Source organism: Corapipo altera, unplaced genomic scaffold (genome assembly GCF_003945725.1).
Source record: "Corapipo altera isolate COAL_440 unplaced genomic scaffold, ASM394572v1 57, whole genome shotgun sequence".
Taxonomy (NCBI): Eukaryota; Metazoa; Chordata; class Aves; order Passeriformes; family Pipridae; genus Corapipo; species Corapipo altera.
Genome location: NW_020884905.1, coordinates 674185 through 695233, shown reverse-complemented (window position 1 = coordinate 695233; position 21049 = coordinate 674185). Strand labels below are relative to the sequence as shown.

The 21049-nt window shown below is 35.8% G+C and overlaps 1 long non-coding RNA gene across 2 annotated transcripts in view; it reads left to right on the top strand.

The window, feature by feature from the left end:
- The window catches only part of LOC113951083, a 159668-nt gene that overhangs the window by 60788 nt on the left and 77831 nt on the right, over nt 1–21049 (top strand). For both annotated transcript variants that reach the window (XR_003529030.1, XR_003529029.1), the window contains exon 5: nt 14852–14934. This is a non-coding gene — a long non-coding RNA (uncharacterized LOC113951083). The remainder of the gene's footprint in view (nt 1–14851; nt 14935–21049) is intronic.

The window sequence follows — 21049 nt, the reverse complement described above, 5'->3', positions numbered from 1 at the left end:
CTACAGCAGAAAACTAACACAATTTATTATTTTATTGTTACTAAGCATGCAATATTTTCGGCCATCTTTGAAGCAGAATTAAGTACTGGGTATCTGGAGAGCAAAAACTTTAGTTATCATTCAGAATCCCTTTGATGTGTGGAAATTGAATAGAGAGAGCCTGAGATGACGCTGGAGGAATGAGGAAAAACTTTAGGCTCAGTCACACTTTCAGAGCATCAATTGTAAGTAAAAGTGGTAAAATTCTGCTGTGAATCACTCAGAAATCAGAGTGATTGAGCATGGTATAAAGTATTGATTTAGAAATGCATTAAACACATACTTTAGTACTTCTGTGAAATTGTTGCCTAACTGTGCAGTTTTATTGGGAGAGTATAACTAGAGATGACCAAAAAAGTGCAGGGAACAGAGCCCAGTACTAAAGTTTTTTCAAAGTTTGAAAAGTCCATTATTTGGGCTTCATTGTCTTATCATGAATCCTTAGCTTCCATCAAGCCAGACTGCAGGCAAGGTAATAGAAAGGCAGGAAGTCATTTTGGGTTGAGGAGAGAAAATTTCATTTATTTCATAGACAACTTCTTGTCTTTCTGTAGCTGTAATTAAGGGAAACCCAAATTGCAGATGATGCTTTGTTGCAACTACTTTTTGTCTTCTACTGAATTTTGTTCTAAACACAACAAACTGCTGGATGAAAGTGTCATAACAATAGAGTAGAAGGGTGGGTTAGCAGAAAAGTGGGAATGGAGAGAAGCAATGTTGATTACTGTTATCCTTTCTTGTAACTAGGTCTCAGCACATTCATACTGTATTTAATTAATATTCTTGATACATTAGCAACTCCTTAATATTGGTTAGGAATTTTTCTGCTTTACTGGGGGCGTGTTAATACAAATGAAACATTGCAGCATCTGGAGATGAAGATTCTTGCCTCTTTACTGTAAAAATAGGAAGAGTATATCATGTTAAATATTTTTTTCAAGGCAATGCTAACTCCTTGTTTTGAAGTTTTACTGAGCCCTCTACAAAATGCATATTCATGTAGAGGATCTCAGTGTTTCTGCCTGTGAGTTAAGCACTGCTTGCACTGAAATATTCAGAAAACTTGATTAATTTGCCATTAAAAAGGAAATGACCTTCCTTTTTTTTGTGAGATTATTCTGGAAATGTGAGATTATTCTGAAAAGCAGTTAGTTCCATTCTCTGTGCAATGAAGGTGACTCAGTATTCCTTTACAGCGCTAATGGGATGTTACATGGTTCCAGTCCAGAGTGGGTTTCTCAGTAAGGATGAGGGCTGTGTGATGAGAAAGTGGCTGTATGCCTGGGCAGCCCTGAAGCCAGATGACAGCTGGGTCCTCTTCTCATAGTATGTGCTGATTTCTTAGCTACTTAAATTTGCTTCAGTGAAATCTAGACCAGCTTATGATTCATGGAGACATTTGGATCTGTTTCTGATTTCATTACTGTGATTGCCCTGCAGACCCATTATGAGTTAAACATTAAAATCTGAATGCTGCTGAATCCTGGTTAGATGAATCTTCGTTTTGTAATTATTTCTTTGCCCCAGTGTGTAACAATAACAAATCTTGATCTCTTTAATGGCAGCAGATTTTTGTTTATGAAAAGTTATTCACTACTTACTGTTTCTACATTCAGTCTAATTGAGATGAAAGACTTTGTATATGTAATTACATTCCCCTGAGATTATTCAGGCTAATGGTTTATAGGTAATTTAAGCATTAGATTTGTAGCTTAAACAGGAAATTATTTAATATGATTTGTGTAGTATGGCACAAGGTGTTTTTACAAGTGTATAGTGATGATTGAGATCTAAAATTGTCTTTGAAGGCTCCATGGGCCAATTAATATGCTGGTATTTTGGGCTCTATTTTGGTGAGGTTGGGTTGCTGTAGAAAGCGGGACCTCTTGCATTAACAAATACTATGAATGTAGGTCTTAGTCTTTTAAATGGCTATTGGTGAAAAATCGTTGCGAACTATAATATTTCAGTCACTGAGGTCACAGCAGAGTGTTCTTATTTGGATGACTTCAGTGAGCTGTTTCAGAAGGCCTTTGCAGAGATGCCTTGCATTCTTCTCTACTCAGGAAGGTGTGTTTGTCAAACAGTTTCATATGTGATGACTAGTTTTTCTGGTAGAGACTGGATAAAGTGTCATTAAAATAATATTTGTGATGTAAAAGTCTCCAAACTGTGTCTGATTTTGTCCTGATCTTAAATAAATTTTTCCTACCTCTGCATGTGTCAATACAGTTTGCAAAGATAATGTTTTAAGCAAATTCAGTATTTCAAATTCTTTGCATGAATTATTTTGCTTTACATTTTCTTTTGTCTTTAATGCCAATTCTATTTATGGATATTGTTCTGCAATAGATACTTGTGTATTTAAATATTTTATGAGTGCTATTATTCTCCTGTTATTAAATGATTAGTATTCTATATGTCTTTGAAAAAGTATTTTCTGTAGCATCTTCCAGTCTTTGGTCCTTCTTTGTATAAAATCTAAATTAAAAAATAGTTATAAATTTAGTGGCTGTAAGACAATATGGATTGTGATTGTACTTTGTTATAAATTCATTTTTTTTCTTCTTAATCATACTGAGCTTAGACTTCCTATTTATTGACCTAAGTAGGTGAAATAAATAAGTACATTTAAGAACTAGATTATTCTTGAAATAAAATTGCAATATATTAAGTATAATAACTTTTAATTAGTTAGTGTAGCTGTTCACCTCTCTGAGCTTCAGTCATCCCTCAATAGTCAAAGCAAGGTTCTCTTCAGTTGTCCCTTTCTGGAAAGTGATTGTTTTCCAAGGTGAAATGGATTGTGCTTGATAATAGAAGTGTCATTTTATGTGTCTGTAATACTGTCAAAAAGAATAACCATTAATCTATAATGTCGAAATGATAAAATTGCAACAAAGCCTGCTTTAATAGCAGAGTTGCCTAACACTTGTTGCAATAAGTGCAACAATGCACTATGACAGGTTCTGATTAAAAACTGACTCTGATTAAACACAGGTTCTGATTGATCAATCCCATTTCTCACTTTCTGCTGTGGACAGTCATGGGATTTACTGAAACACCTCACATTTCTTATTTCTGATTTTTTTAGAGAGAAACAGTGCCATGAAAAAATTGGTCAGTATACTTGTATTTACAAAAATGACTGTAAAATTCATTGGAATTGATGGATAAAGATAAAATCCTTTTCTATGCCACTTTTGCTCTTTTTGTATCACTTGCACTACACAAGTGCTTAGAAAAACAATCGATTCAGTTAATGCAATTTTTTTCCCCTAACCCAGGACCATTATCTTCCATATTAGGAAAAATAGCAGATGAATGAAAAAAATTGCTTAGCATTTACCTAAGATACTGTGTTTGTAACAAAAAAGGTCCTTTTTTTTTATTGTTTGCACTTTTTCCTTTTTCTGTCCAGCCTGCCAAAGGGTATTAATTCTGTTTCCCATGTCTACACATGAATCAGACTGGCCTCTACTTTACTGTGAAGTCTGTTCTGCAGGATGATGTTCAGATAACTCTAAATGATTAAATGAAATAATTTAACAATTCACAGCACAGTAATTAATTTTTAAAAAGGAACGCGCTAAATATTGTTGGATAGTTGCTGTCACTGCAATATTGTGAGAGTAATTTGATTTGTTTATTGACATCCCTTTTCTCTGTACATTGCTCTTATTTTTATGCCTTCCTCTTTTACTGGTGTACATGTTCACAGTCCCAGTTTAAGCTTATGCATTCATTCTGAGGGAAATTCAGTGACAGAAGAGGTATTGGAATTGGAGGCTCCTGAGCCCTCTCCATGACCTACCATGCTTTCTTTTAATCTCCTGAAATGTTTCAAATAGGACAGGGAACCATACAATTTTAAACCCTTAGACCCTACAATACCTTTAATATATTTTCTGTGATATTTTTATGTCTTAGGATTGCTCTCTGTATTTTTTTATGTCTTATCCCAGGATATGTGCAGAGTGATTTTACCTTGAGATAGAAGGTTGGTACAAAGTCTTTATGCTTGCTGGATGTAGAGGGGCAAGAGATCCTATGGCTTAATGAGGAAGACTGCTTTTATATATATATAGGAAAAAGTGTGGTGCAGATAGAACTGTCTGGGGAGACCATATGGGGCCCTGAGATGTGATCCAGTAACTGTGTCATTGATCTGAATGACTAAAGCAGCACTTCTGCCCTGGGTTTTAAGGGGGAATTCAGATATCCTCCCTCTGCACAAGTGCTCTCTGGGACAGTGGTGTATCTCACCCTTAGCTAGCTATCGAGATGCTTTTGTGTCCTCTGAGCTTTAAACTCATGATGGGCATTGTTGCTTGAGAAATTATGCGTTATTATTTCTATTAGGTTCAGTGAAGTACGTGGTAACAGGTTTGCTCAAGAGTCTATCTCCTTGAAAAAACCATGCCACTGAGAAGAAAAGAACCTTCTGTAAAAAGGTACAAAAGCTGGTGATGTCTGTGCTTGGTCAGGTTAAATTTATTATTAGCAATTACTTGGTTCTTCGTAAAGCCCAAGTGACAAATAAATGAATACTGAGGACAAGGAATGAAAATGTGGTTATGTGAATTCATTATAAACAAAGACATTAATCCATTTTTTACTTTTAGTCATTTTAGAAAAAAAAATTTTACTAACATTTAATGGTCTACCAAAAATATTATTGTGGATGAAAGCTAAGATTTTTTTGCCTTGATTTTCATAAAATAAAGTCAGTATACCCACTTTCTGATTAAAGACCTGCTATTTTTCAGACAGTGATGACAAGAAAAAATGCTTTTTGTTCGGATTTAGGAGGAATAGGAAAAACTATACTACTATGTGAGCATCCAGCTGAAATACCATTGTCTAGGAACTCCAAAGTTTAGTTATACATACTCCCTATATCCATTTAGTCTTAGATTTATGAAGAAATAATACTATTCTGCTGAAGTTCTTGCTTAGGTTTAGAGATAGCACTGAGTGATATTTAAATCAATTTCTATTTATTGTCTCAGTGCCATTTCTGAAAACAAAGCTGTATTGTCATGCTATTAAACAATCACTTCCTCCTACCCCTGCTGTTCTGCTTTACAGTCTCCACCGCCTTCTGCCACCTCCCAGGGCAAATGTAACAGCTGCTGCACTGTTTGCTTCTTCTTGTTTAGTATTAATGTATTTAGGATTATGGACTTTGTTGCTGCCTTAATGAGGTTTAAAAAAGAAAATCAGAACATCAGCTGACTAACAGAACAGAGGATTTTGCACCTGTGTGAATGATATTAAATTGATAGTCACAAAAAAAGAAAAATAATTCCACTTTTCTTCAGAAAGCTTTTCTCTCTGTTGGTAAAATGACACTTAGGAATGGTAACACTAAAATGGCTAGAAGATTAAAAAAATAACTACTCACCCTAAAATCAAAACAAAGCATAGATGTGATTTGCAGAGCTTTTAGTACTGGCTGTTCCTCTGCCTATGGACTGCATCTTTAAAAGGAAGGATGTCTGTTCCCTCGTTGCTGAGGCAGCAGTGTACAGTACTGTTCTATACAGTGGAGATTGGTCTTTTCTTACACCAATTTTTACTGCTGTTTCTTTTGTGGTCCTTTGGCTTCTCACTTGCATTCATTCTGTGATTGACCTGGGACATAGAAGTTGTTTGTTTGTTTTCTCTGCATAACTTTATTTTACTTTGTTTGCATTAACATAGTTGCTAGTGTTAGAAGCAGGCTGGGGAAAGGAAGGCATGTTTATGACAAGGCCATTGGCCTTGTTTTTATTTGATGGAACTTGTAGCTAAAATCAGATCTGTCACTGATCTCAGCACTTTACTTAAAGCTGCCTGGCTTTCTTCACCACTGTTTTCATCCTCAGAATTGTAAATCAATACCCTTTGATCTAAACATAAAAGCCTGGGAGGCTTATGTTGCAGATATCTTCCCATGTGCCTTGATTCATTCAGTTCTATTGCTAAATCTAGTCTAAGGAAATCAAAAGCAATACTGAATTGACAATTAATAGCTCTCTCAACCCTACCAGAAAGTAATTTCTCAGAAAGTTTGTTTCAAACTTTACATTGTACTGGTCCATTTTTAGTATTCCACTTAGCATATGCAAGTAGCTTTTTGAAAGCAGCACATAGTAGCTGAAATAGGAACTTTAAATGCTTTTTCCTTTATTAAAATCTGAATTTTCTGAGGAATTCTAGAAAAAAAAATCAAAGGAATATGGAGTAATACATCTCAAATTGCTGAAGGATTTTGAGGAACAGACATGTTTTGTCAACTGTACCAATTTTCACCTTATGGAGTAAACTGTAACTAAACTAAAATACAGTTGCCTTCAGTTTTTGCAAAAATCCTTTCTGTAAGCTTTTCAGTGTCTTGTTAGTTCACTTACAGATACACTGAGTGGTGTGTCTCTTTTGGTTGCTGTTTCATAGTTGTTTTCTCCAAGATGCCAGGAATCCTCCACGTCTATTAATCAGCTCTTACAAAGCTATGCTTTCTTTTAAATGATTCTATGAGGCAATAATATGATTTGAATTCAGAATTTTGCAACATATTGGAGAATGAAAATGTGTGAGAAACAGAAAATTGTTGTTTTGGTCGAGTTTAAAATAAATAGCAGTATCTCTGCCATTGGGACTAACCTGAGGTGACTTCATGAAAAAGGAAAGATTTTACTGTGTAACTTATGTTATAATCTGGTGATTAGTCATTAACTCATGTCTCCAGCATTCGAGCAATAACTGCTGTTATGTCTGGGAACTCAGCTCCTTTAACAGAAGGATATTTTATTTCTGGATGTTTGCCATATAGGGACAACTCATCCATTACAAATGGTTTGTTTGTGACACTTTCCTAATATTTTCAGCTGTGAAAGCTTTGATATGGCCTGCTGTAGTAACAGCTTATCCTGAGGAATGTGGGTATATGGGAAAAATTTTACTGTCACAAAAATACTTCACACAAAAAGAAACCTGGCATGACTAGTGAAGCCTACTGTCTACTCAGTATTTATCTGAGTATAACTGAAAGATGATTTTGACCTACTGTTTTAGACTTTTATTTATTAAAATAATCCTTTATAGATGCTACTTAACTTTGTGTTTGCTAGTTAAGGTAGAATTTAAGTATAATCACAGCTAGCATTTATGGGACAAAACTTTTCATGGAGAAAAGTCAATGAAATTACACTGGGGAAAATAAGATTGAAAGTGAATGGACAACTGTTACAAACACATTCTCCTGTGCAAGTCCTACAACAGTTAGTATGTGATCATCTGCTGCAAAACAGCAATTAATGAAGCTTGGTAGAAATGTGCTTTTAAAGTACTGATCTACCTGGGGGGGAAAAAGCTATTTCAGTTAATTGCATCTTTGCAATTGGAATTTACTGAAAAGCATGGCAATTTAACATACGTATAGAAGTGGTTAGATTTTCTACTCTCAACAGAGAGAGATTTCCCATTTAAAAGTTAAAATAATGAAATATTTCTGAGATAACCTGACTTTTGTATATTCCGTAACAGTAGGAGCTAAAACCAGTCCAAATCATTTTGTCTGAAATTATCAATCCAATTTTGAACTTTCATTACAACTAAGAACGAGTTTTAAAAGGTCCTAATAAGGATTTTTCTAGTTTTTATTTTATTAACTTCTAAATCTATGTAAAATAAACACAAAGTGAATCTTAGATATTTCTTGCTTTTTATCTTGACAGCTGGTGATTTGGAACTGAAACGCCCATATTGAGAAAATCTCGGTCTAAAACTCAACAGGTGTTCCTTGGCCTTGAAGGAAAGAATGTCTTTTCCTGCCAAGAAATGTGTAATGAACCATCACCACTCTTTATTTTTCTAGGATTTTATTTTTAAATTTTTGTAAGAAGAATGCTTTGAGAAACACAAGGAGGAAAAACCCCCAACAGAAATAAATACACTCTATTTTCCCATTGTACGTGTATTTCACAGTATTTTGTTACAGTAAAAAACCTCTACCTTGATTCTTCCTGTTTACAAAGGAAAGCTGACATTCTCTTTGATTTTAATCTTAGCAGCAATGTGAACACTGGGTGTTTCTGGCAGTTGTGTTCTTTCTGTGACAGGTCTGTGGATTAAACTACCCAATTAAGCAGGGAGGTGGGTTTAGTCAATTTTTTTCTTTAAATGAACGCAATTTAAAAATACAGAGGTTTTCAAAATGTCATTTCCTGATTAGTGTCCTGTTATATTAACATCACTGTGGTGTGCACTTGCTATGTCTACTGAATACAAGTATATTAGGAGTCAATAAAATGGCAACTGTTTTATAGCAACAAAGAAAAACAAATACCTTAAGGCAGACCCTTGGTTTCTATAGGGCACGTTCTCATCTTGCAAACTCTTTATAAAACAAGAGTGAAGATTTTAATAAGAGCTTCATATGAGGAGGGCATATTGAACAATAATTCAGTATGCACCCAGAAAAAGAATATCTCAGCAAGGAAGAGTCAAATGGAACTTCTAAGAGCAGCTGTATCTTTTTCATGTGTGAAATGCATGAACAAATAATTTTCCTAGGTGTGTTAGGTTTACAGGATATTGTGCTGAACTTACGTGGGTAATGACAATGCAGTCTAACCTCGATGCCAAGATATATGAGGTTTTAATGCAAATTCATGTTAAATAGATAAGAGGCATAGATACAGGACAGGAGCTGCTATTTCTTTCAGGTGTCTGTAACTGAAGTTGCTATGGCATCATTCTGCTACTGTTGTTGTACAGAAGTTGGTATCTTAAGCCATTTTCAATGTCAAGGATGCTGAATTTCTTTAAATAGGTGGCAGTGAACACCTGAAGTAACGCTCCAGAAGCTGATCATTGTTTGCTGCTGAAGAGGAGAGTCTGGAGAACACTTTGAACAGTTTTGATTTACAGCAAAATTTGCAATCTGTTTTCTGAATTGCCATCATTCTAGAGTAAGAGTGATACTTTGATGTCTTGTTATCATCATGCAGTGTGGGCAAACTAACTATGTATACTGATAAGAGAGAGATACATAGAGGGAACCTATGCAGTCTTTAAAATTCTCAAATACTCTGCACTGAAATGTCTCGTTACTTCTCTGCTTAATAACGGTTGCTTTTGCCCTTGCTGCTCACTTCACATGGGTTCCTTTACCGTGAAAGAAGAAAGTGCAAAAATTCTTACATATTTTTGTTCTCCTTTATCAGTCTGAAATAACAAGCGCTAGAAGAGGAGGGAATTTAAAAGTTTTGCTAGTTCTCCTTTTTAGTACACTAACCCAGGGTCTTCACATTAATTTCAAGTGAGAGTTTTATCACCTAATTGCCTTTTGCTACCAGCTGGACATCTAGTCAGAGCTAAGTGCTTAGGAGAACCTGTGAGGTTTTGAGTTGCTTTAGGTGTTACTCCACCAGTCTGAGATGCCTGTCACGAGCAGACTGTCATTGCCCAGAGGAAGTTCTCACCACTGACTGTAATGGGAACCTTCCAAGCTGGGGAGGAAAGCTGCCTGATCCCTGCCTAATGTTAGAGGAGATTAAATTTACCTGTGGAGTTAAAGCAAAGTCTTTAGTCAACTTGTTTATAACTGCTCTTTATAGCTGAAAGTGATGCTCAGGTATGAAATACGCTTAAGTAGAGACTTCAGGTATATTTATATATTTACTGGTGAACTTGGAAATTCCAGAAATTCCTCAGGGATTCATTTATTGGGACCAATTATACATTCTGACATGTTAATTAGTATTCCCATTGTAGTCACAGGACCATGTTGTCCTGAATATAAATGCATGACTATCACTCTTACCCAACATAATTCTCATGGTTTTCCACTTCTCTGTGTAATGTAGTGGAGTTTGTAGAGTTTGTGAAATTTTTTTCATGGCTGTAGGGTTGTTAAACTAACAGATAACAGGACAAGAAGACCTATGATCCCAACTCTAGAGCAAGGCATGCTCCTTAGTGGTAATAGGTTATATGAATTTTCCAGCTTTCCTAAGGAAAGGGAGGAATGGCTTTCAAAAAATTGGAAAAAAAAATGTAATTGCTTGGGAATTGTTTTGGAGAGGTAGAGGGAGAGATTAATGGTTAAATATGTTTGGATGCTTGAGAAATAACCTTTTCCCATCTTGGATACTGTGGAAGGTGGTGCATTGTGTGCTTTAGTAGGTGGAAGACGAATTTTACACTTTTTTTTTTTTCCTTGATTTGTCATTTTTCCTATTTCTAGCTTTTGAAAAAAAAAAGCAAGAACAAAAAAAAATCACTATGTATTTTCTTCCTGAAGAATTACGAAGGTGGTTTTTGAACTTTTTTGGCTTGCATAAATCTTCATTAGTTAAACAGCAATAGATGGTTGCCTAATAGCTAGCCTGCAGTTTTCTGATGAACATAGTTCACACGGTAGCTTTTCAAGCTGTAAGATGAGATCCAGTATATAATCGATATGTATATCTACACACAAATGCATGTATTTATATAAGCTAGGTTAAAAGAGGGTAATTTTAAACTATGCAGAAATACTTTAGTAAGACTGATTTTTTCAATTCTTTGTATGAGTATAGCCATCCTATCTGAGACAGCAAATTCTAAAAATCTCACAGTCTTTCAGAGGGCCCCCACTCTTTTCTTGCTTGCCCCCACCACTTGCTTTCCTTGGAATGTACAGTAGTCTATCCATGACGAGCAGGAGTAGCTCACTCTGCATCTTCCCAGCGATGACAGCATCCCTGACTGCTTCACACCTCAGAATCTGACACTTCCTAAATCTAGTTTTGTCTTTTCTTGAATGAAGGTCCCAAATCTTTCTTCAGATGGTCTTCTGATATCTAATGAGGTTTTCATTTTCCCGTAGGTGAAATGGGACTCTTAGGATGACTCTTCCTGTTGTCAGAGATACCTTATTATTATTTGTATTAGTTATACTTTCTCAGTTCAGTTTGGAGAAATTATTATCTGTCAGGCTCAAAGATATAACAGCTGTCTGATATTTATACTTTCGGATTAATTCTAGGAAACAGTGACAAAAAGTTCAAAAAGGAGCCATAGCTCTGCTTACAACACAGAAATCTAGTGCTGTTGGTGATGTTCTGCCAGTGGGTATGAGAGTGGGAATTAGTAGACCTGAGGTAAACAGAGCAATGCAAATCTCAAGGGCTTCTGAAACACAGAATATGCAAGCACGATTTTGAAAACACACATTGCTGCTTCCTCTCACATCATCCACCTTACCTCTCTTCAGCTTCTAAAAATCAATTTGATGTGGCTGCCTCTAGTTTGAAATTAGCATGATTTAACCTGTGATACAGGAAAAACCTTTCTCCACGGAAGAGGCCCTAATGGGAAATCTAATGATAGCATATTCCCCAAGGAAGGCTGCCACCTTAGACTGTGTCCCTGTAGGAGGGAAAGCGAATGATGCCTTAAGCCCCTAATGTTTTTTTATTTCTTTTAATATTTGTAAGACTTGTAAGTTTTATAAGCAGTGAAAGTAGAAACCCTCTCTTCTTTGCCCTTGTTCCTTTCCCTTTTCCCTGTAGCACCCTTGTTTACACATTCCTTAACCCTCTTACCCCATTCTATGCTCCCCATATCAACCCTACTCCTGAATCCAATAGAAATGTTTAGTCTTTTGTCAAGGTTAGGCCTAGACAGTTGACAGAACAGCATATCTGGGCCTAAACCACAGAATGAAGTCAAGAATTAGATAACTATGTACCCTTTGTGCTCTGATGATGATGAAGATGGGATGAATGGAGGGTCCCGAAATGCACCCCAGACTCATTTTCAGGGAGTGGACCCCGGGGCGGTCCAGAGGAAAGGCCACAGGGTGGATACATCTGGGATTGGATGGATGATGTTATAAAATGTAACCTCTCGGGCACAGGGGTACGCACGCGTCTTGTAACATCTTAGCCTTGGCAAATAAAACCCTTTCTTATCTCACCCCTAATTAACTGCTCCGGAGATTTTTTCAGCACCTAAATCCCACGGCAACATGAACAACTGCAATATTCCATGTATAAAATGTGTGTGTGTGTGTATGTGTATGGTGACATGACACAATGCTTTGTGGCAGCTTATTTTATTCTGGGTTCTTCACATGACAGATGAAATGATTTCTGTAATTATTCTTAGGTATAAGACCCAAAGTCAGTTCTGTTAATACTTGGACTGTTTGGCATAAAATACATTTAGGTATCTCATTTAAACATCCCTCTGGAAAAAAAGCTCTGGAAATCAGAACTGATTGAATGGATGAGCTGTAACTGCATTGCTTCTAGGCCCAGCATAAAGGCAAGTGTAACAGGCTGATTTTCATTTCAAATGTTTCATTTGCAGGGAAGTTTCATCCCAAGGCTTACATAACTAGACTTACTTTTCTTGTAGCTGAATTAGCTCTTGTTTTACTTCTAAGTTAAATTAAGATCATTGCCATTTTATGTTAAGGAGTAGGAGAAAAATGAAATGTATCCTTACTTTAGCACAAAATGGTATGTTAACCATAACCAGTGATAAAATACTACTTGTCATTACAAGTCTTTATCACTGCTTATGACTAGAAATAGGTGAATTATATAATTTGGCGTACCCCTGAGGAAATTATTGTACATGTATCTATGCCTTATTTTAAAATAATTGATAGGTTAATAATTTGATGTGAATATAGAGTATTTTAAAAATACATAATATAATTAGTAAATTCAGGAATAAAAATATATGTAGTCTCCTAAAGCCTGAAGAGGCTTTGTTGCATCTCTATTTGTTGTGTAGCGATAATGCAGTTTTTATTATTAATTTAGAGAAAACACTGCTTAACTTTGGTGAAATTTTTTTGCTCTTTCTGAATAGTCAGTGTGACCTTTGTCATACATTTTTAGGTTTCCAGCTGGGCTGGTTTCCTTTCATTGCAAGATTGAAGTCAGTTTGTCTCCAGGATTACTGAATGGTTGAACCCACCTCAATGGTGTAGGGTCAGCAGAACAACATTTTTACAACTTATATGCTTGAGAGGGAGTATGTCCAGAAAAATTCACTCAAGTCATGTATCAAAGGTGCCAGCGCAGCTGGTGGCTTTATTTCTCAGGAAAGCAGAGAGAGATGGAAGAGCATGAGGGGAGATTTTATTGATTGCTTTCTGGAAAAATTATTCTATGAGCTACTCTTGAAAAGAATGTAATTTGCTTGAGGTGTAGCAGGAATAGTATGAAAAGCACTGGGAAAAGTACTTCCCTGATTTATATGGTTATAAAATTATGCCGTTCTCTCAGAGCCAGAACTTGTATCAGGAGCTCCACGAGTGTCACTACAGATGAATGTGACTTCATGTGTTTGATAATGATACGGGTAACTTTTGAATGATCTATTGGAAGGAAAACTGAGAGAGAGATTTTTACTTCTTAATGAACTCATGTTCATGTAATAACAAAGAAGTTATCATTTTTGTTCTGACCTGTCTTTGCTTAGGCATACCTTGTACTAGCTTGCTGGAGTGGTGGGCAGCATCTATATTCCTGAGACAAAAAGAGTACAGAGGCTTGGAGTTAGCATGGGTGTTGCAAAAATCTGGACCCTTCAGAAGCACTGGATGTATTTCATTATGATTGTCTTCAGGAGAGTCTTATAAAAATGCCAAGCTTTGGTAGATTTATTTGTCTGACATACACTATGTCATACTCCTGACTCTTGTGTTGTCTGCCCATCTGAACACTTGAAATCATCTTGAACCTGATCAATCAATTGATGAATTGCCTATGGAGCTAAGCAGATATATAATGTAGAAGAGAACTAGGCCTTTAAGTTATTTTATCTTTTATCTCAGTGTAAGCGTATTTAAAAGTCTGTTCTGTATGGTAAATGCTGACTTCCTAACTGTTAAAATACAAAATATTGTGTCATCAGTAGAAGACTCCAGGAGAGGTCATAAAGGTATTTTATTCTGTTTAGCTAATTTAGGCTACAATTTTACACAGGCAAATAATTAACTGTGGTATGTAATCCTCTGACTGACTTTCTTTCCCATTTCTGTGATGAAAGCCTTGAAAATCTACTAGTGCATATTATAATACTTTTAACCTGTACTGTAATGTTGACTGTTTTAAGATCTGAAGCCAAAAGCATTATCCTCCTTAGAGCTGTTCAACTACCAGTTTCAAGTTTATCAGTTTTTCCACATGAAATTCTTTGGATATAACTGCCAATCTGTGATTCAGATCATCTCCCACAAGTGAAAGCAGCTAAAATAAAATAAAATAAAAAAATCTCAGTTTACAAATTATTATATTTTTTATATATGTATTTACCATTTTTCATTATTATAAAAATCTGATAAATGAATTCAACTTGATAATTAAAATTTATATAAATGTTTGTAGAAGACTAATCTTACATATTTAAGGAAATAAATCAATTTTTAAGAAAATAAAACATGAAAAGAACTTGGTGTTCCTGCATGTGACCAGGTGAAAGGTCTAAGATCTGAGGAAATTGGATGTCACTCAGTTACTATCAATGCTCATTGCTCCCTATCACACCACAAAAGAACATAGTTAAGTTTTCTGAGTTACAGATTCTTACTGTGCAGCCATACACTGACATAATTTCATACTGGCATTAATGTAAAATATTTGTAAACCAATCTTGTTACTGGAAAACACTACTTCAGTAGTCAAAGTGATGGAGTCAGGCTCTGAATTTTATTTTGAGTCACTGTATTGTTTCTTAAAGTACTTGCAGACTGTATTTGTATTTTTGTGTGCAAAATTCACGAATGTGTTTACAAAAGGTGAATTGTTTTATCTTCCTCCAGACTAAGAAGAGAGCCATATAATTTGAAGGTCACAAAGATGGCGATCAACAAGCCAGCAGAATTATAGATGGAGCTGTTCTGTGGTGAGTAAACTGAGGTGTTCATACATTGAGCTTCTTGTGTGAAGATTCTGTGGCACACCCCTCAAATAAGTAGAAATTACAAAGTAGCAGTTATTGATTGAAACCTCAAAGAATTACTCCTACAAAAATAGCATTAAAAATGAAATAGTTATTACTGTTTCACTACTTCAGCTAAAATATTACATTCTAGTACGGACCTTTATTTTTTTTTGGTTTGATCAGCATTCTCACATTTTGCTGTCACTTTGTGACATCTAATGCTATATGTTGTAGTTGTTTCATCAAACAATATCATGAAGCACTTTTGATTGCTGAAAAACCTCCTGCTCCTTGACAACCTTGTATCTGAATATCCCACTGCTGCTCTGTTTGCAGTTATTTACTACTGAGTGGCACTTCAGGCATTGACTGGGTAGGGACCTGACTGTCTTCATCTATTCTGGTCACATTTGGCAAAGGTGTAAAGCCCATTCTTGCCAAAATCAGATCAATTCTCACTAGAGACTGTAACTGGCTGGCAGTGAGGATGCTCCTCGATGCAGCCCGTGGCCAAACAGCTGAGAGAGAAATGCTGCCGACAGAGCAGGATTCTTCCCACAGGGCTCAGCTCTTGGCGACAGCTGAACCAAATGTAGGGGTTCTAAACTGCTCCTCTGCTCTCCTGATATGCATAGTCACCACAGTTCTAGAAAAGCAAAACCCAAGTATCTGGAAGTGAATGTTAAAATACTGAGCTTTGTTCCTATGAATTTAGTCTTTTTTGGGCAGACTGTACAGAGGAAGAAATAAAAAGGAAATGAAAATTTAGGAACTTCTTTTCAAAATTATCTGTCATAGACTGTTTTACTGAGGTCTTGAGGAGTAACAGGGCTGAATTTGTGTAGTGGAATAAAGGGAAATCATTTATCTGAAAGTTACTTCATGTGCTGATACCAGATTTTATAGCTGATAAATTGATTTAAGGATCTCTTGATAGTTGCAAAGAAAAAAAAACAACCAGAAATTCCAGTGAGATTTCCCTGCTTAAATACTTTTGAAACAATATACTGGTGGCTAGCATGGAAATAAATGATGGCTGGAAAAACTGTTGCCCAAGTGAAGACCTCTTCCTAATTCTCCTTCAAAAAGGAAGAAAGTTTGAAACTGCAGAATTTTTCTAGAACATACAGAACTTCTTTTAATGGATTAACCACACTGTTTTGTGTGGCTTTTTTCCCTCTTAACTGTGCAGGAAAATGTGTTTTGCTATGTAGAAGCATTGACTGACTACCTCCCTCCACCTGGGAATAAACAGAAGACTTTATAGCAAGTAGATTTTGCTTATAGGTGTAATGAACCACAGAGGGCTTGTCAGTAAAATTTATCTGTGTATGTATACTTAATGCACATCTTGTTAATATATATTTGTCTATAATATTTATATATGCTATACATATGTATATGTTCAGTACACACATGTGTATTCATATTATATGTATGTATAGTTATATATGCACATCTATGAGAGAGAAGTCAAGAAGTGGTCTTTAAGCTCTGTGGAAGAAATAGCAGATAGTGCTGTTATTTCCAATATGTGTCTCTTGGGAAGTATCATTTAGCATGACTGTTGGATAGTAATGACTCTTTTCAATGTTTGCCCACTTCTTCAAGCAATGATATGATCATTGTTAGATTTATTAAATTCTTTCCTCTGTTTTTTATCTCTGCCCAAAGTTTGTTGTCCCATTCAGATAGCTTTTAACTGGTTCTTTCTGAATTCATTCGCACTCAGTTCAAAGGTTTTTGTATTTCTTTGGCAATGGTGCCTAAAATGAAGAGATCCAGCACACCTTGTGATTGAGCATGCTGCCAACACAACAGATGGATGTGATTGTTGGCAACCAAGAAGCCTTATGAAACATCGGTGTCAAATCATTAGAGACAGCATTTTTAAGTCAAAAATATCTGTTAGATGTTCTGGGTTTATGCACATGATGGAGCATAATCTAATCAGGTTGACTGAGTTATTTTAAATTTTAAAATACAATGCTTGAGTGTGTAGTTCAAGTGTTACCTGTGTAACCTTCAGCTGTTATTTTCCAGTGTCTTTAGGATTTATATTTACTTTGCCCTGAAAAAAATTCATGTTAGGGAATAAGGTCAAAGGACTAATACCTGTGCTGGCTTCTTAGACCACACAGTGTGTGATGTGATAAGATACTTGTATCATGTCATGTATCCTGATCCTTTGCACACATCTAGATTGTGTGTAATTAATTGCGGGGATTAATTTACTTTTCTATTTTAGGTCACATATATTGCTGCATTCAAGTTGTATTCTTTTATTTTAGCTAATATAATTATGCTGAGAGAGGGTGACATTTTTGAGATATAACTGACCTACTAATCTTTTTCCCTCCTTTCCTGCCCTACATGGACACAAAATATTAACAGGTATAAAACACAGATGGTTAGATATTTAGAAGATCCCACTGGATGCTTATCTATATCCCTTAGTTCATACTAACCTCTGAAATCAGAGGTTATTATGTTTAACTCATGTTAAACCATACTGGTTTTATTAGGGTTTTGTGACTGTAAATCAAGTAAGTGCTTTAAAATGGTTACTCTAATTAACAAACAGTAGATTTCCTTTTTTGAAAACGATTGTTTGGTTATCTTGTTGAGTATGAAATGCATGACAAAGTATTTGGGATCCTCTAGTTCATTATACTGCTCAGCATAATCCCATAAAACCAAGTTCCTGCTTTATTTTATTAACATGTTAAGCTCTTTCTGTTAATTTAGTTGTAAGAGAGCTTTCTGTATCAGAAAGTGAGGGGTGTGATGGTATGTGGAAACTTGTGGCATGTAATTTATCTTCACATAGTGTTTACATCCAGATAAATGAAAGAGGGAATGTTTTTATCATGAAATAGAAACAAGGTGTTCTGGAAGGAAGATTCACAGCTTATAAAATCACTGTAATATGTTAATTTGGCACATTAAATCCAATCCCATTAATCATTTTTAGCTAAACACAGATATTTCTACTTCATATTTAAAATTAATATCTGAGAATAATTTTTTTAAACCTGAGATAGTTTCATTCCAGACTGTATTATCCTCTGAAATCCAAAGCACTATTAACAGAGACAGGCAAGCCAGTAGATAGCAGGTAGAAGAGTTACTCAAAGCAGGCAGTTACACATTCTTATCATAAATGTGGTGAAATGACAGTAGAGAATGTGCATGAGGAATTTAATGGAATTTTCTAGTAAATTCATAGTGGCCTTCATCTTAAAGTTCAAGAAGGCTTCTGAATTTGCATTTATTCTGGTTCTCAAGCATACTTAAGGATGCCTGGAGGTGAGAAATCACAAACGCTTAAGACTATATGAATATAAAGTACAAAGAGAGAGAGAATAATTTATAATGCAGTGTCAGTGTTTCTGATTTTAAAACACCATCATGTCAACCTTTTTTTCTCCTTTCATAATAAAAAGATATGTATTAGTCCACAAGACAGTTTTGCTTTAATTCAGGTTTCATTTTATGTTTTGTTTATTCTGCAACTATCTAGATATTTTCATACCAGATATGATAATGAATTTATATTTTGGGTGAAATGTATACTCAGCATTTTAAAAAATTATAATATATGCATTTTATAACCATCCAAAGTGGCAGATTCTAAGATGGCATAGTACAAAACTTCCCTAATAGGCATGGAGTCATGTAAATCTGTAATATTCTTGCCTAATCTATAAAGTAAGTCCAAATGTAGGATATTTTTTATATTAGAATTGAACCATGATGAAACCACATCATTATTAATCATGTTTTGGTTACTAGAGGCTCAGCTTGTCCCACTTCAAATATATAGAGAATTAGAGTTTGGTATGGGAATAAGAGGGGCCACCCTCAAACTGAGCAAGAAGTGACAATACATATCAATGTACACATCTATACCCCAGGGATACTGCAGGAGAAGAAGGGGAATTACTGGGAAGAAAATTCATCCTGTGCATTTCCAGGACTGACTACAATTAATAAGTATAGGCACTTGCACTCAGAACTATGGTAAGCTGTTGGATAGTTCCGAAAGTCAGGCCAGCCTGTGACTGCAAACTTTAGGAGCAGTATGCCTGCTGATGCAATTATAAGTATCTTTCAGGAAATCAAGGAAAGGCTTTAAGACTTGTTCCTTGGCAAATGTCTTCAAAAGAAACACCTCTACTGCATTTCAGCTGTCACAGTGCTGGCCAATGCACACACTATTTTCAGATGCACTGTGATAGCATATGCTCCCTCTCTTACTGGAATAATTTTATTTGATTTCAAGAAAAGCAGCAGAATGGAGCAGGTTGAAATGATGTTCCTGTTTGAAAGTGGCAGAGCAATATGTCAGTGTTCTGTAGGATGCTGCCTCTCAAATAAAAGAGAGTTTAATTTCCCTTATCCCTCCATAATAAAACACAGTTCTTTTAAGTTAGAAAATAATCTAGATAAGTTTATTAATTTTCTATATGACTTTTAGGTGGTGGGTCAAAAAGTGCTAATTTTAGTGGAAAGGTTGAGGCTGCATCAGCAGATCTTAGAATGCTCAGATGCGTTTTTTAATTCATGCAAGGTGCTGACAGATGAAGTGAGGTAAGGAAGTGCTGGTGTAAAGCAGTGCATGGGATATGGATATAATTCAGAGTAAACCATAGATTCAAAAGGTGCTGCCAGGCTAAGAAAGAGTGTCTGGAATAGATTTAATATATGAATGTTGAACTGCAGATAAAAATGAGCTAGAATAAGGTGAGAATTCAGAAAGGGGCTATTACACTAATCTAAGACCTGAAGGTGGCATGTGCTGCTTGGAAACAACTTTTTAGGCTGCGGTGAAAAAATATCACTGAACTACAGATAAGTGATTAGAGCTGGGTTTTTGTTAAGGTTCAGGTGGCAGGGTCATCAAGCTGGAGAAAAGTTTATCTCGAAATGGTTTGCTTGTGCTTGATATTGATGATGAGGGGTCATTGGCTGCTGGTGGGACTGGGGGCTTGTACAGGGCAAAGGATAACGTGTTGAGAATGGGCTGCTTGCCCAACCTGACCACTGAAGCTGGTAACAGTAGTAGCTACAGACTTCTGATGAGGCATGTTCTGGGAGCAGGGCAGCGAGAGGCCACAAGGTGCTTCACTTCTTTTTGCGGTTGTTCATAAAGGTGATGCATAGCTGTCTTGCCCAGGGTTGTATATTCTTTGTAAAATGAAGATATGACTGCTCAGGCATACACACAGTTATCCATGTGTAACAGCTGTTTTCACCGATACAGAAATGAAACACGTTCAACTGTGATTCCTAACATGTAATATTAAGTTCAGCCCTTATTTTAATCAGTAGGCATGCAGAAAGAAAATAACGTAAAAGGCTGCAGCACTGGCATGCAGCATGGGGGCTGTTACAAAAGGAGATTGTGAAAGTGAAGAAAAGTTGAAGAAATCAGGGAAGAGAGAGAAATCAGAGATGACTGGGTTTACCCCTTTCAATTTGAAACCATTTGATTTTCAGGGCTCCAGTTTTGTAAATCACATTACCATCTGCTTAACCTTAATTACAGTTATAGTCCCTTTTTATTTCAGTGTATTTGCATAAGTAAAGTTAAGCATGTGCAAGAATCTACAAAAGTAAAACAAAGGTAGGTAAGATATTTGTATTCTTTCACCCAGTTATATTCTAATGCTGCATGTCCAAACCCAAATGAAATAACACACAGGAACACCATGTTAGTGATAAGCATTCTAATTCCGAGTTTCCCACTAGGATTTAAATTAGAATCTGATTTGCAGACAGCCAGGCTACATTCTGAAGGCAAGTCAAGTCTTGCTGTAATTGCACTGGCTCTGATTTGTTTTCTAAACCACCTGTTTCTCTAGTTGTGCTTATTTTACGAAATAAAGCTTATGTTGGACAGGAAGTGATCTGAAATCTTACAAAATATCCTCTGTATCTGTAAGCATTTAGGGCAAATTAACTACTTTGAAAGAACATAAGTACAGCAGGAGTAGAAATGTAATATTTAAATTGGACAGGACTTGTTCATTGGAAAACCTGTCACATATTTAGTTGAATTTTCCTGTGACTT